Source organism: Nomascus leucogenys, chromosome 20 (genome assembly GCF_006542625.1).
Source record: "Nomascus leucogenys isolate Asia chromosome 20, Asia_NLE_v1, whole genome shotgun sequence".
NCBI classification, from domain to species: domain Eukaryota; kingdom Metazoa; phylum Chordata; class Mammalia; order Primates; family Hylobatidae; genus Nomascus; species Nomascus leucogenys.
Genome location: NC_044400.1, coordinates 74,786,236 through 74,803,720, shown reverse-complemented (window position 1 = coordinate 74,803,720; position 17,485 = coordinate 74,786,236). Strand labels below are relative to the sequence as shown.

General features: G+C 44.3%; 1 pseudogene; it reads right to left on the bottom strand.

Annotated features, from left to right (window-relative positions):
- Positions 1 to 13,276: 13,276 nt before the first annotated feature.
- Positions 13,277 to 14,506, bottom strand: LOC100600111 (annotated as a pseudogene).
- Between the last annotated feature and the right edge of the window lie 2,979 nt (positions 14,507 to 17,485).

The window sequence follows — 17,485 nt, the reverse complement described above, 5'->3', positions numbered from 1 at the left end:
GCTTGAACAAGAAAGTCTTTTCTACCTCCTAATTGTTGGTTGGTGTTTCTTTAGGCACTCTACTTAAATCTCCAGGTGTTGTTCACCATCCATGTGCTTTTCTTATGACCTGAGGTAGAAACCCCAATGAGACCTGTATTTGTCTCTGAAGTCTTTGCTCATGCAGGAAGGCTTTCATGGAAAAGAGGATGGCAGTGTTGTACAGCTGGTGGTTGGAGTCCTGTCTAGAGAAACCTGCCATTGGGTCTGGGTTAGTGTATTTTGCAGTGTCCCAGACAGCACAGTGGCTGTGAGGTGGGTGTGGCTAGGCAAGATGTCTCAGCCCAGAATGCTGTTAGATCTGCAATGATAGTACATGGTCTACTCATGGGAGTAGGCTCTTGGCAGGCTTTTTGCAGAGCCAAGATGGTAGAGATGGCCCTCCGCTGCCTTCTGATACGTCGGTGATGGATCAGGCTATAACAAGCAACTCATTGGATAAATGTTTCTTGACCAAAATGGATCTCAGCAACATCATGGAAAATTGTTCAAATGATATTTTAATATAAGTGCAGCCCAGGAGAGGGCTTTTTTCTTGGTCATAAAATGGTTTATAGAAAGTCATAACAATTCTCATCCTCCAAACCCTTTAGTGTTTTCAACTCCTCATACTAGTTAGCCATCTTTGCCTATGAGTTCAATGTTAGCATGTTAAAGTTAGGGGTGCCTCCTTTGGGGAGAAGTCCTAGGTCTCCCACTCGGTGGTGGTGATGTAGCTACTTAAGCCCAAGAATCTAGACAAAGGACCCAGGTGAGAAACACATGTCTCTGAACATGTTTAAGAGAGTCTGACAATGCAGCCAGGAGCCCAGTGGGTGGAAGGTTCAACTGCTGCAGCTGCTTAGTGTCTGTCACTCAGGAGCAGGGTTACTTCTGGACTTGTGCAACACTTGCAGGGAATGAATACAGTATTGACTGCTTTGGTTTCCTTGTCTCCTGTTCCTAATGTAGAAAGTAATACGAATTCCTCCATGAAAACACTAATAATCTCATGGCACTTGAGGTCCTTCAGAGACTGACTCCCATCTGACCTCTGCTAAGTGAGCTGGATCTAGAACCCAGCTGTTTTTAGGTACAGAGCCAAACATATGGTAGCAGTGTGCTTGGAGGTGACACCCCATCAGGTGGCTGGGTCTCAGGTATCCTCATCCTTCACTGAGTAGAAGTGTGATATGGGAGCTTCTGGGCTAGAGTGTCTGAGGCAAGCATGGGGAGGCCAGGGCAGTAGTGCCTGAACTAGTCTGAATCTTAGGCTCCCGTGAGGCTTCTATATTTCATGTGAGTGTTGTATGACTTGGGGACATCACTTCCATTTGTGTGCACACCCAGTGTCAGCAAAGCCCTTCGTACTTTCTACAATGGCTGTGTGGTTCTTATTGGCTTGTGTGCGAGTTAGACTTAAGATAGAAGGCTGTTCCCCTGCGCATAACTAAGGTGAAGTACATCCTCAGGGAACACACGTGGACTGCCCTTGACTATGGAGAACATTCCTCACCCGAGTCATACTACTTTTGGCTCCTGGGTTTCATTCCAGCACCCAACACATCAGGTGTGGCCCCAAGTCAAAAGAGAGGGGTCAGATTGGTCTCCCAACCATAGTTAGCAAGATGTTACCACGTGATCACTGTATTAGTGTCCCCAGTCGGGAATTAGTAACACCAAACTCACTTACCTTCATGTCTCTATACAGACCCTTGTAGGCAACAGTGGATGGCAAAGGGCAGTGTTTTAGGAGACTGAGGGAACAGGTGGAAGGTGGCTCACTTCTCAGCTCTGGGCGAAGAGTTCCAGCAGCCACGGTGAGGCTTTATGCTTCAGCCAGAAGAATCTTGAGCATTTACTTGTATTCACAGAAGCCTCCAAAGGCTTCATATTACATACAGAACTGGTGTCAAAGCTGTTAACCTAACCAGGTCAAAGTTTTTAGTTTTGTACTGAGTTTTTTTTTTTTTTTTTTTTTTTTCTGGATACTTCATTGTGGGTGGCTATCCTGTCTCAATGTAAAATGTTTAGCAGCATGATTACCTGTTGTATTAGATGCCTTTAGCACCACCTGAGTTGACAAACATGTCTAGACATGTCATGCTGTTCCTGGGAAGAGAAATCTCAGTTGAACAGCAAACTACGTTCCTCAAGGAACCCCCAAGTGTGTCTTGGCAGTTCTCCCATTGGGTGTCTATGGGTGAAGGGCTTGGATGCCTGTGGGCTGTGCTGCCTCCTGAACATGCCACATTCATCTACCACATCAAGTTGTGAATTTCTGCAAATTTTCATGTTTTTGTAAGGTGACTTACAAAATCTCAAGCCAGTAGTTGGGGTGGGGGGTGGACGAGTAGTAGAGCCTGGGTATTGAAAGACTGAAGTATACCTTCAGTGAGCTGCCTCTACTCTGTGTACCCAAACCTCTTTTTCAGTATTTGAAATTTGGCTTCAGATGAGTTTACCTACCTGATCTTAAATGTTGCCTGATTAGAACTGCCCCATATGATCTGCAGGAATATTGATAAAATTGACATGGAAGAGTTTGCTGCATACCATTGTGTAATCACTTACTCTCACGTGCCCAGCTGTGCCAGATTCCAGCCTTCAACTCTTGTTTAAACTTGTCCCTTGATCATGAAGGAGGTAAATGTCACAAAATCCCTAATACTGCACACACTCTTTTCCTCCTCAGACTGTGGCAGATAGAACGAAGATCAAGTTCACAAAGGTTCTGGAGGAAGACTGGATTATGCTTGGGAGGTTCAGGATGCAGGCATGTTTTTTGATTAAGCAATAGCCCTCACCCTTTACAGAGCTGATATGCTAGTGAAGGGTCTCTGAAGAGCAGCTCTTTGTCATGAGGAGGCAGTGAGAGTTGACTTGAAATCCTCCATGATATGACTTGTCCAGACCATGGAGTGCTTTTTTTTTTTTTTTTTGAGCTGCTCTGATTTTCTTGTATTCTAACCTGATTGTTCTTCCATGCATCTGTGCAAATCTGTGGCAACATGGATGGTATTAATGTCACTTGTCAAGTGTGATGCTGTCTCCAATACTTGCTCTCTCTTTAGTCCACCTGACCTTTGGTATTTGAAGGGAACTCTAATACTAGCTGAAAGACTTGAGGAAAAGAGGGAAATAAGGACTTACTATGGAAGGCTTGTGAACTGCTTCTTACTTAGGGGGAAGATACAGAATATGTCTGTTGGATATTTAACCCTAATGACAGATCCTGCATAGGCAGGGCTGGATGGGGCCCTGTGGAGTCTAGGACAGCTGGTCACCAGAAATTCCTGCCAACAGGGTTGTTTCCTGGGCTGTGACTCAATCAGGTGTCCTGCAGTGTCCCCAACAGCACTGGGGCCAGTGTGAGGTGGGTGTGCTTGAGTGTGGGATTCTATCTGGGTCCTGGCTGATCTGTAGTGGTGTGGGGGCTGGGATGAGAGGTCTACTTGTAGGACTGGAGGTTTCACTTGGTTTTGCTAGAACTAGAAAAGAAGAGACAGCCATTGGCTAACTCATGTCAGTAGTGGGCCCCAAGGCCCTGAGTAACAAAAAAAATCATTGGATAAATGTTTCATCACCAAAACAAAGTTCAAACACTGGGTGCAGCACAGAAGGGTTTTCTCTGGTCATAGAATCCCTTAAAAGGGAATAATGACAGATTTTCTTGGCTCTAAGTCCTTTATTCTTCAGTTCCCTCTACCAAGTGCATCTTTTAAAGCCTTGTTGAGGAAGAATGCCCAGGTCTCCTGATGACTCCTTGATGTCCAAGGAGCTATTTACCCCAAGAGCAAGAATATAGATCAGGACAGATGTAGGAGAAAATGACTCAGCTGCTCCGAGGTACTGCAGTAATGCAGCATGAGACTTTTGGTGTCATTGCCATGGATACTTTGGGCTTCTGCAACACTTGCAGAGAGTACTTTTGGATTCTGTGGGTTTTTTTTAGAATCCTTCATGACTTGTCCCTTCACACAAGTTGTACAAATCCCTTCATAAAAAATAACTGGCACTGTAATCTCACACCATGGGCAGTTCTTCAGGGACCAAGACTCATGTCTGACTGCTGCTCAGTGACTGAGCTTGTTCTAGAGCCTATAATATGGTAGCAGTACACTTGGAAGTGACACCCCATTGCCAGGTGGCTGCATTCCAAGTGTTGGCAGCTCTGACAGTGGAGGCATGGGAGCCTATGGGTGTTTGCTTGGGGCACGCATTGGCGCAGGCAGGATGACAGTGTGTCCTGCTTTGTGTCCTCTCCTGCGAGGCCTCTAGGTGGCTCTGTTCCATGTCAACATCTGCCTCAACTTCTTCCCAGACAACCATAACCTTTGGATAGTAAATGACATTACCTCTTATTCTAGTTCTTTACTCTTTCACTCAAGAATGCTTTCAAGTCTCAAGTTTCCCAGTTCTTCAGAGGCTTAAAGGCAACCTTTAGCTTGAGGAATCCAACTTAAGGTTTTAGGAAATGACGTAAATGTAAATAATTCCAAATGGATGGGCATGTCAAACTTGCAGCTGAGATCACCTCATAGTTGGAGGTACATCTCATTCCAACTGAATTCAAGCAGACATACATTACATACACCAGGAAGAGTTATGTGGAGGTACATACAGAATAGTCAGTGGCACTTGCAACATAAAAGCTGACTATACTGGCAAATATGAGATGGCTGTGTGCTCACACAGACCTGACAGTTGACCTTTCATCTTACAAAATGTATGACTCAAAGGACATTATTGGTCATTTGGACAGTCACACTTGCAAAAAGGTTCTGGGTACTTACTGCCATGACTGTGTCATTAATGTTGGCAGGTGTATGGGGTCAACTTTGAAGGCTTCTGGCCTTACCCATGAGTAAGATGAAGTACATCCTTAGGGAGGCATCTGGACTACCCTATGGAGTGGAAACCAGTTACCCTGGTCGTAATGCCAAAAATCCTTGTTTCCTGCCATATTGAAGAGCCTGATGAGAGGACCTTTCTGTGTTAGGGAAGGGGATGTGCACTTGTGCATAGTTTTTCTAGTGGGTGACTAAGTGCTCCATTTTCTCTAGCCATTCAGCTCTGCCTGACCTGATCTTCAGGAATTTCTACTGCCATGTTAGACCAGCGGTGTTGGCCAAAGGACCATGTATAAGTGACGTGGATGTGTTCTAAGCACAGCTGCATTTTCTCAGTGACAGAACTCAGAGCAGATGTTGGTTCTGTACACTTTGTGCCTTTTCAAGCATGTCTTCAGGCATCAAAATAAAGATCAGTGGAAGATGATAGTCATGGCAGATGTCCAGTTTCCTTAAGTCTCTGGAATAATATGGTTACCATAGTCCAATTCTTGGGAAGATCTTAGGGGACTCATGGATGCCTGCCATTGACTCTGACCTGGTGCAGTGGAAAAATCCTTGTTTAACTGAGTGGATATGCTTTTTATTAACTTGAGCTAGAACCTGGAATCTCCAGGTACAAAGGTCTATTTGGGTCCTCTGTAGGTATCAGAAGGCACCCTAACAACTGCACTTTGACTTCAGCAATTCAGAATATTCTTTATCTGGACTCATCTGTAGGAACCAGGGCTGCTTTTCTTGGGAAAAGCAATGAGCTCTTGGTGCTCGTAGTGGAGTCTAAAAATGCATCCCTGTGATGGTAAATCTCTGGATATGATTTTCTATGGACAACGAGGTAACCTGAGACAAAATAGAACAGTGTCTCATGTAGTGACTTGTGGGGTCAGTGCAGAGCATCTGAGATCACAAGATGTTGACCTTTCTCCTGCAGACTGAGCTGGGGCTGCTTCGTGACTCCTTGGCTTCTGTCTCTTTTATATTCTCTCCTAACCTGGTAAAGGAGCATATGAAATAGATGGCCTGAAGGTCCTTGGGAGGTGAATTCTTAGTTGGATGGCAAGCATGCATTGGGGTGAAGGTGAGGTTTTCATGTCATTCTGGACATAAGCTTACTGAAGCACAGGAGATGGAGACCTCAGTCCCACGGGCTTAGTGATGCTGGGAACATTGCAAGCAGCCTTAGTGCCATTCTTGGGTGTATACAAAGTTTGTGGATGGTTGTTTCCACCAGCATAGTTTGAGTAATGGCTATCTTCCTTCCCTCCTCCCCTCATCTGCCAGGATTAGAAAAAGGATGTCATATTTACAGAAAGCTTTGTGCTCCATCTACCAAAGTATCCTGAGTCCTGGAACGTAAAGGAAACCTGCTACTGAGACTCAGCCATCCACTTCTGCTTCCAGATATGTCTTCACAGGAGTCTCAACCTATGGGTCCTTTGTCCCTTGAGGTTAATCTTTTGTGCTGACAGCATTAGGAAGCCACTACTTGAGGCCAACATGGAAATTTCTCAGTTCTCCTTTAAGCGAAAGTACTTAGGATGTAGGCTAACAATGAATGTGGAAACTGTCAAATTTGGTAACATGCTTTAGATTTACTGCATCAGTTTAAAGGACATGAATTGTGCAATGTATAAAGAAATGCACAAAGTGAGTGTCTCACAGGGAAGGCTATAGGTGATCTCTGGAACTGTTGAATGTGGTATCAGCTGAATTTTCTCTAGTTGCCAATAATTTTAGTTTGTCCTTGTAAACCAGGGGATTTATAGTAGTTTTCATACTCATCTAGGAAAAAGGATCTCTTATCTCCTATGTCATCTATAACTTGAAATTACAACCAGGCTTTTGTGGAGTCTTAGTTTGGATTCACCCAAACAGGCTGACAGGTGGACCACTATATGGTCATTAGATGTACTGGTGAGTGAGCCTGTGAATCACATGGCAAAAGAAGGGAAGAAAGCATGGCTGGGCAGGGGAAGTTGCACTGTGAGCCTCTTGCAGCAGCAGACTTGACCAGTCCCACAAAGAGCTCTGTAAGTAGGGTAGTCTTCCAGAGCTGTGAATTGACCTGGCTGGCTGGGCTTCTCTACTCCTCACAGAATCCTCTGCAGGTGGCTTTCCCAGAGACATGGGACATAAACTTGAAACACTTGAGTTGGGACAAAGGCTACCTGCAGAGAGGGTGAGTGTCTGAGCTTCTAGTCTATGTGTTGTCAGTGGCATAGTATAACACCCATTTCAGGAAGATGTGACCTGTCCTCTTAGAAACATTCAGGCCATGAGATTCTCCCTGAGTGTCCTCACCCTCATCTGGTGAGGTTTCCTTGGCATCACAGCGGGACTCTGAGTTCAATTCCAGGACCACAGATCCCCACTAAGGGAAGCTCACGTGATCAACAAAGTTAGAAATGAGGCTTCTGGGTGACCCTGGACTTGGTTCTACCCTCCTTATGAAATTGATGGAAGCAGATTAAGATGAGGGCTGGTTGTCCTGAAGGGGAATGTTAAGGGGCTCCTCTGTTTTCAGAATCTATTTTCACTGATCTTTCTCTTGGCGTCCCACTCTTCATTTGGAAACTGTAGCTGTAGGAGTCCCTACCTGCACTGCCAAGTCCTGAGTGATTCCATCAAATCAAGCAGGCAGTGGTTCTCTGGATTAGCCATATCCCAGGACCACTCCCCTGCTCACCATGAACTTTGCTTCTTCCCCAGGACTCTCCCACACTGGCCTAAGTTTTCCCACTAAGACTTGAAAGCATAAGGTAAGGTCCTTTTTGTGAAATCTGCTTAATCATATACAGCTTATGGTTGGTAGACATTTACCTTGATGGAATTTAAACACACAACACATACTTTCAACTAACTCCAGAACTTTGCAATAAGGCCTTTAACTCAATGATAAACTTCGGTACCTCATGATAGTTTAGGGTGAACACTTAAATTCACTGTCTGGATTCCTTCTGAACATCCTCCTGATATAGACAAATTCTTGATTACTGATTTGGTGTCTTAAATACAGGTAGACAATCTCTTAAGGAAAAAGTATACTGTGACATTCTGGAAACCCACAACCAATGGTGGGCAGGGGTGAGCAACAGACCATGAAAACCACCTGCTTCTTAACTTTCCTCAACATGTTTGAGGATTCTTTCCAAAAACTGTCTTACAGACCTTCTGACTCCCATCCACCGGATGCATTATTTTATCTTTATCAAATCAGTAACAAATCTAACAAAACAATTAGAAACTCATTAAGACAGCATGAGTGAAACAGATTGCTTCCAAGACTTTGCAGGACGATAAATCTAGGAGGTGCACCAAAAAGTGAATGATCCAACTGAGGTTATGTGCAACTTTTTGCATGTGGGTTATGCTTAAGGTTTTTTTTTTAAATCCGATCCACACCATCAACTAAAAGCATAAATGTATCATGCAAAACAGAATGATCCTTGCACTTCAATGAATATGGCTCCCTAAACACATTGGATGAATTATCTTATGTACACTCTAAACTCAATATTTGAGAAGTAACCTTTAACACTTTAAGCAGCAGAAATATACAAAACAGCTCTAAATGGAAATAACACAAAGCACCCTGTGTTTTCTATCCTAGTCAAACCATAAAAGGTCTTGGGGACTAAGAGCTTTGAAAATTTGAACATTAAAACACGTGTTTTGGGGAGGGAGAGAACAGCCTCTGACTTTAAGAACCTGATATTTGAAATTAGAATGGAGCTGTTCCTAAAGTAGTATTGAGGGAGAGAATTTTGCACAGGAGTGAACCAGTTTCTTCACTCAACTCATTCACAATGCTCAGCTGAGGAAGTGCTTCCTTGTGAGCTGTGGAAGTCATTTCTATTTTAAAAGGGTAGGTACTTGGGTTCACTGGTATTAATGGTAACTGAAATGTTTCCACTTTCAGACATGAGTCTCTGTATCTGAACCCATGAAGCAGCAGGCACTGGTTGGGGGTTTCAGGCTAACATACGCAACCCACTGGTGTGCATGGCCTGTAAGCAAGTGTGAATATGAGAGTTGAGTGAGTGGTCAGTGGCACCACAGAATTGATGGAGCCTTTCTGCCACTAAGTAGCACACATGTCCCCTTGGTCCTGGTGTTCTATTTTCACTGGAAGCTTTTTAAGATCTCGTTCCTGTCAACTCACTTGGGAAAACATGTTGCCTTCAAGGTGTAGAGGTAGAAAATTGCAGGCAGGAAGCGAGAGGACACTCGATCTTTCTTCCTGATTTTCTAGAACCCAGGCTTGTCCATCATGAAACTAAAGTTGAACCCAAACACGTGTGTCTGCAGGAAGGCTTCTCCCATGGCACCCAACACCACCTGACTCCACAGGCCTCCTGTGGAGACTGCACTGTGCCTGGCATCTGGGCTCTGGCTGCAACTCGGGCCAAGGAGGCCAGCAAAGCCTTTGGGGTAGACATTGTGTGAACTCCCTCAAGGAGAGAGCACTGAACTCTTCCGGGGTGGACAACTCAGAAGAGCCAGTTCAGTAGGATCCATCTCTTCAACCTATAGACATTTACGCCTTGTCCACCTGACTCTTTGTAATGACTTCTGGATTCTGTTCTACTCAGCTGTGCTGGGAATACATCTTGATTTGGCTAGGGTAAAGGCAAGCAGGCACTTACGCATCTAATTTCTGGCCTCTGCTCAGCTCCAGGTGTTGGACCTGGGCCTGCAGTATGTCCTGGTGAAACAGGTTAACTGGTGGCAGTCTTAAGGGTAATGGGGGAATTGGTATCCTAGATTTTGGGCTGTCGCTGCATTCTGCCCTATTCCCTTGGCAGAGAAAATCATCACATGGGACAGTTCTGACAGTCCCCTTCACTGATGTTCCTGGTAATGCAGTTGTGCTTGGGGGTTAGAAGCCTGCTGTCTCTTCAGTTTCTACTGACACTTGTTTAAATCTGGGATTTCCATGTTTTTCCCCTTGACTTCTGGACTTCACTCCTTGCCTCTTGGCTTCTTCATAGTCAGAAGGGAAGCTTTGCTGGTCAGTGTTTCTGTAGGTATTCTCAAATGCCCTGTATTGTCCAGAACCCAGATGTTTTTCTTATGGCATACAGTAGAAACACTAAGGCCAGAACTGTCTTTGTCCCAGAAGTCTTTGCTAACATAAGAAGGCCTGCATGGGAAAGAGGATGGTGTTGCACAGTTGGTTTCTACAGACAGGATTCTAACCACCTGCCATTAGCTGTGGATTGAGTATCCTACACTGTCCCAGACAGCAATGGGCCCAGTGTGAGGTGGGGGATGGCGGGAATCTGAGCTACCTGGTTTTCTAACTTAAATGTGGCCTTTATGTACAAATACTTTATAACACTGTTTCTGTGCCTACTGGAACTTTTGCCTGGATGGGACTCACAGCACCTAGCTCATACTAAGCAGTTATAAACAGTTACCTGTTTCATGGCCAGGAGCTCACTTTCTAAGGCCTAGTAACATGCTTAGAGATAGCCAGTAGAAGGCTAATCTGGAAAAGGTGCAGACTTAAGCTAGTATATTAGGGGTGTGCAAATATACCTTTTGCTATGGAGTCTTCTAGAGAGCACCCGTGACATCCTCTCCTACCGTTGATGTAACCCTATGAGAGACAAGGCAACAGCTTAGACCAAAACCAGCTGTGGAGCCCTCATTTGCTTGGAGTCCTCCTCAGAACTTGTAGCTATTTGAGCCTTATAAAAATGGTTTGGAGTAGTCAAGTGTGACGTATGCTTTCTCTGAAATCCAAAAAAAGCCTACCTATTTTGAAAGTACACTTCATGGTAGGAGAAAAAATGCAAGAAATTCTCCCATAATTTGGAATTAACGTCCCTGCATTCCTTAGATACCTAAAAACATCAGTGATGTCACTAAGCCCCTGGGCTTATAAGTTTCTCCCTGTCTGTGGCACACAGGTGTTCTCCAGGGTACTTCCTACTTTCCTGTTGCCCAGGTCTGACTTATGTGATACCAATAAGTGACTCAGCAGTCTCTTCTGTGGAATGTCAGCATAATTGAGACCTCTGCCAATGACACTGGGGCAAAGATCAGGAGAGTTACCTTAAGAGACTGAATGTATACTTTTTGCCATTAAAAAGAAAACTGATAGTGGACCCTAAATGAGGATGAATGACAGAATATATTTTTCCAGAATGGCACTAAATGTCAGAAGTGGTATTCACCAAGATATACCATATGTTGCATGAAAGCCATAATAAATACTTCATAGTTGACTCCCATCTGACATGGGACTCCAAAAGATTAAAAACCAATTTCAAAAATGCAGTCAAATATAGAATGACATCCCTTCCATACTTAAAACTCCAGAACAGGCACATGAAAGAAGGTCCCTGCCCACTGATTTACTCAGTTTGAACCAGTGATCAGTGAGGGTTTCTGTGCTTGGCATTCTTCTGACCCCAAGTCCAAGTAACAAGTGCTTCAGAGGGACTGGACCATTCTAGGACTGTTTTGAACCCTTGGAGCAGCTGTCCCAATACTTTGGGGGCAGGGGTATTTTTACTGGTACAAAAACATTCACATAGAAATCCAAGTTTCTCTAGAACTGGTGTCCTAGCCCAGGATGTTGTCTAGATGAACAGGCAAGGAGTGACCCACTAGCTTGCCCTTAACCAATGCCCAGGCCTGTGAGATGCCAGGAGCAACCGCAGGGAGAGTTGACAATGGTGGCAGCAGCAGGACTTCTTGTTGGGTCTGATGCCTCATGAACATGCCATATCCATCCACCGCCTCCAGTTGTGAGAAATGTCTTGCCAGAAGTAGGTCCTTCTGCCAGTCTTCACACGTTCTTCATAGCTAGAATGACTTAGAATGCTCAGGCCAGTAATGGAGGGAAAAGGCAGAGCCTAGGAATGAAAACACTCTAGAGCCTAGGTTCAGTAAGCCACCTCCACTCAATGTATGCAAGTCTTATCATAGTGCTTGAAAAAGATAATCTCAGGGGGAAAACTTGCTGGATGTTTTTCTAACTTCTATGATCTTTGATGTTACCTGATACTTGTATTGCCCCAATAATATGATCTGCAGGTGTGTTGATTATACCCTGGTATACAACAAGATCTTCAAGGTACCAAGTCACTTACACTCATGCCCAGAAGCTGTGGCAGACTCCAGTCTTCAACTCTTGCTTAAATTTTTGTCCCTTATCCCAAAGTTGACTGCCAAAGAAATCATTGAAGCTCCATTCACACCTGTCCCTACTCAGACTGTGGCAGATAGGAATGGAGATCAAGTTCACAAAAGTACCTGTAGGATTGTATGACGCTTGGGAGGTTCAGAATGCAGGCAGCATGTTCTTAGCAACAGCCCTTGCCCTTTACAGAGCAGACAGATGAGTGAGGCTCTCTAAAGAGCAACTGTTTGCCATGAGGAGGGAGGTAGATAGTTGACTTAACCCCTGCAAGGTATGAATTGCTCCATACCACAGAATGTTTTCCTTAACTCCCTAATTAAGGTCCTTGGGTTATATTACCCTAATCTGTGTGATGTTGTGGAAATGTGGATTGTGTTAATGTCACTTGCTGTTCTAATGCTGTCTTCTAAGACTTGGTATCTCCTTAATTTACCTGATCTGCTGCTTGATACTTGAGTTAAAGCAACCCTAATACTAGCAGAAAAACCAATTTAGAGGTGAAAGTTAAGGATTTTTAATGGAAGATTTGTGAATTTTGCTCTATGGGAAGATACAGAACTTTTCTGCCTATTTCATATTTAACCCTTAATTACAGGTCCTAGGTAGGCTGGGCTGGATGGGAAAAAGAGGTCCTATGGTGTTTGGGGCAGCTGGTCATTGGATTTCTGCCAGCAGAGATGTGTTCTTAGCTGTGGGTTCATTAAGGGTCCTGCAAAGTCCCAAAGAGAGCACAGGGGCAAGAGGGTGGGATGGGGGCAGCAAGAGGTCCTACCTGGGTCCTGGCTGATCTGGAGTGATGGGGACAGGGATGTGAGGTCCACTTGCCAGGATTAGATGCTTCAGACTTGTGAAGGGAGACAGGATGGGGAAGGGGACCTTCCTTGGCCAACCTGTCAGTGGGTAAGGCTGAATCACTAAAATCACTGGACAAATGTCTTATGATCGAATGTTGGCAACTTTATTTTTTCAATAAAGCTTGAATATTAGGTGCAATAGTGTTAGGTTTTCTGGTCATAGAATGATCTAAAGAGAATCATGACACTTTCAATTATCTCTGCATCTTAAGTCTTTTTTTTTTAGTGTTTTCACCATACTTAATAGAAACCCTATAAATGAGTTTTGATGACATTAGAATGCAGCTAAATACATTAAATATAACTTATTTGTCCTGTTTGATGAGGTGCAAAAAAGAGGGCTTTCTGGGATAAACAGGTTCCCAGAGCATATAGACACATTTCTGACTCTTCTCTGGTCAGAAGTGACTACAGCAAAAGATAGGCCTGAGAGGAGGTGAGAAGGAGCAATTAGGGATGGTGTATATCAGGGAACTTTGATCAACATCAACAAAGCTCATGGTTCTACCTTCACAATCCAGGAATAATCCTACTGTGCTGGTAGGTCTTGGAACATATTGCACCACAAGTTGGGAGGTGGTAAAGAGACTGCAGTGAGTGTCCTCCTTAACACATCCAAGAAGAAAGAGTCCCTCCTCTCCATCTATCTTGTCATTCTATCTCTTCTCTTTCCAATAATAATAAGCCCAATTCCAAGAGTCCCCCACGTGAACCTCCCAATAATATTTGCCAGATATGAAAGCCTGAGCCCCCCATACAGGAAAACATTCAGATTTTGCAGTGATATGGGGATCATCTTGAGGGGCACATCCAACATTCATGCTTCTCAAATCTCCGTACAGGACGATATGACTATTGGCTCTTTCAGGCTCTGAACCCACTGAGCCTGTCCAGTCATCCAGTGATGGGCCCTGCACTGAGCTCTGTATTCACAGGCTCAGACACTCGCAGCAGCAGGGACTCAAACATGTGTAATATGTCTCCAAAAGCCTGGAGTAGCTCCACATCTGCTTTATGGCACATTTGCTTCAGATCCTCATACATTTCTCTTAAAAGCTCCCTTGAATGTTCCATTCTGGCTTTGCTTTCATTGAGTTGCTGAAAAATGTCCTCGCCCTCCTGTCGCAGCCTCTCCAAGTGATGTTGCTCTTCTTCATGGGGAAATGCACGCATCTTCTGACATTCAGCTCTGATTGCTTCTACACTTAAACTCACATAATTCTGGTGTTCCTCAGCAGCCGACTCAGTGGGACAGTGTCTGTGATTCTGGTGCTCCTGAGTTGGAGCACAGCAAACAGCAGGCTCTTGTCCACTTCACAGAACATCTTCTTTGTCTCCTGTGCGTCCCACATATTTGCTCCTCAGAGCTAAGGAATTGCCAGAGGCTGGCTTTTCTGGCAATTGAAGCCATATTCTTCAAACAAATGTTAGTGTTGAGGTTTCTTTTCTATGTTGTCATCTTGCATTTAGAGCATTGAGCAAAGAACCTCGATGTCTTGCCAGTTGAGGTAGAAACAGGGCCGGCAAAAGCTGTGCCCACAGTCTATGGTTACTGGGTCTATGAAGTAGTTCATGCAGATGGGACAGGTGAGTTCCCTCTGGAAGGCTTGCAAGATTCGAGAATTCATGTTTCCCAAGGTTCTATGAATGTTTCCTGCAGTAATTCTTCCAAAAAAAAATTCTTTTAAGTACTCCCCAAGATCAGGAGCTCATTCCCTGCAGAGTTGACTTTCAGAGGTCACCTGAATGCAGTTAACTCTAAGTGCTGTCCTCCTCTGGAGAAATATGGGCTTGTATCTTCTACATCCTTTTATGTGAATCTTTGAAGACCACACCCACCTCTCAGAAATACATCTATGTTCTCACCAAAGCTTGCTGTCGAATAAGATGATTCAGCTCAGGAATGAGAGTCTCACAGTGCAGTGCTTGGTAGCTTTTGGAAGTCTCCAAGGCCAGTTGCAAAGCTACTCTGTGGGCTCTGGAGAATCATCTTCTGTTCTCTTTACTACTTGGACTTAGGCCGTGTTTGAAACCCAAGAATCCTCCTGTTAGGTGCCTATTTCAGGAAAAAGGTCTAGGCTTATCTGTTAGTGGTGTCTGGGTAGCTACTTGCCCCCAAGAACAATAATACAGATAAGGGATGTAGACTGGGAAATAGACCCTGCTGTCGATCTTTGAGGAGTCGTGATAGTGCATGGTGAGCCTTGTGACATGAAGCTGTTCTTGCCATGGTGGGCTAGTGTCAGAGGACCAGGGGATACTTCTGGGCTTGTCACACTCGCAGGGCATTGATAGACTTCTAGCTTTGTTGGTGTCCTTAACCTTTGTGACCTGTCCCTTGATATAGGAAGTTGTATAAATTCCTCCATTTAAAAATAAATGATGCTTTAATTTCTCACGACCTGTAATGCTTCAGGGACTAATGTTCTCATGATTGATCTGAGTGAATTCGATGTAGAGCCCAGCCATTCTGAGCTGAAGAGACAGTCATTTGATAAGAGTGCACTTGGAGGTGATACCCCATTTCCCCCAGGAGGCTGGGTCCAGAAGTCTTCAGCTTCCTCTGACAGTGGTAGTGTATATGATGGGTCCTCTGGGCACCAAGGTGTCTGCTGGGCAAGCACTGGAGTGGCCAGAACAAAAATCCCTGAGCTGTCTTTGGTATCTTCCTCTGCTCATGTGAGGCCTCTTGATGACTCTGTTTCCTGGCAATGTCTCCTCTTTTTCCTAGACCACAGTGACCTTGAATGCTTCATCTTTTTATGTCAAAATGTTTGTCTCTGCTTTCACCCAAGGTTTTGAAACCTTTGGGTGTGCCAGCTCTTCTGAAGTTTAAAGGCAGTCTTCAGCATGAGGAACACAACATGAAGTTTCAGGGGGATGATGGCAGGCATAACCCTGGGTAGATGGGAGTGTTAAACTTGGAGAATTGAGACTTATTTGTAGCTAGAGGAGTATATCATTCTAACTGAATTCAAGCCTACATCCTTCATAAATACCATTGGGGTTGAGTCACACATGATAGGGGAGTTACTATGGGATTGGTGCTGTGAAAGCTGAGACCCTGAAGATGAGGGAGATAGACCCCAGCTTGTGTGCTCACATGGAGAAGAGACCTTGTCAGTTGATCTTTTGTTTCATGAAACATATGACTCTAACATTTCCTTTGTGTGAACACTCACTGCCAGGAAAGGTCTGGATACTTATTTCAGTGGCTTTGTAGCTCATATTGGTATGTGTGCAAGGCAGACTTGAAAAGGGGAAGGCTGCTTCCCTACTCATGTCTAAGATGAAGTATACAACTTAGGCATCTAGAAGTAGAAAACATTGTTCAACCTGGTTATAGTGTCCAAATGCTCCTGTCTTCTGCCACAAAGAGCCTGAGAGGATTCTTATAATGGGGAAGATGGCCATTTGTGTAGAAATATTTCTGGTGGTCACTAAGGACCCCATTTTCTCTAGCCATTATGCTCTACTCAACCCCAAATCTTCAGGAACTTCTGTTAAGAGCAGAATCTGAATGTCGCCCAAGGGACCTTGTATAATATAAAAGACTTGAATGTATTCTGCATTTTCCTCAGTGACAGAGCTCACAGCAGGTGATTCTGTCTGTTTTTTCACTTTGAAGCGTATCCCATGTATTTTAGGTATTAGAAGATATAGGTCAGTGGGAAATGCCAATGAAACTGTCATGATGAATGTCCAACTTCCTTAAATCTCTGTAATCTGACATTGTTACCATGGTCCAACAATTTTTGGGAAGCTGATCTTAGGGGACCCACTAATGCCTGCCACAATTGACTTGGTGCCGTTGAAGAATATATCCTTGTTTAAGTGGATCTGCTTTACATTAACTTGAGCTAGAACCTGAAATCTCCATGTAGAAAGATATATTTTGAGTCTTCTGTAGATATCAGAAGGCACCCTATCACAACTGCAGTTTGACTTCAACTCTTTAGAATATCCGGAGTCATCTGTAGAAACTAGAACTTCTTTTTGCAGGAGAGCAATGAGCTCTTGGTGCTTGCAGTGGAGTCTACAAATGCTGGCATCCCTTATGTCCAGAGCTTTAACATCACTTCATTCCCATGCATCCATGGGATGCACGGGAATGAGTTAACCTGAAGCAAAATAGAATGGAGAGCCTCATGTAGTGACTTGTGGGGTCGGTGCAGAGAGCATCTGTGAGATGCGAGATCATACTGTTGACCTTTCTCCTACAAATTTCTGAGCTGGGGCCAGGGGTTGGTGGGGAGGTGGTGGTGCTTCGTAACTCCTTGCTTCCTGTTTCCTTGAAATTCTCTAGTAATCTGGTAAAGGAGCATATGAAACCGCATGAAGTTTCTTGTTGAGGTCAATTCTGAGTTGGATGGCAAGCATGAATTGAGGCAAAGGTGAGGTTTTCATGTCACGGATGACACAAGCTTACCAAAGAACAGGAGATGGAGACCTCAGTCCCACAGGTTTAGCAGTGTTAAAAACATTACAAGCAGCCTTAATGCCATGGTCATATGACCAAAGAAAGTGGTGGATGGTTCTCTGTCACCAGCATCATTTGAGTGGCTCTTTCAGTCTTCTGCCAGGGTTGGAGAAAAGGATGCCATGTC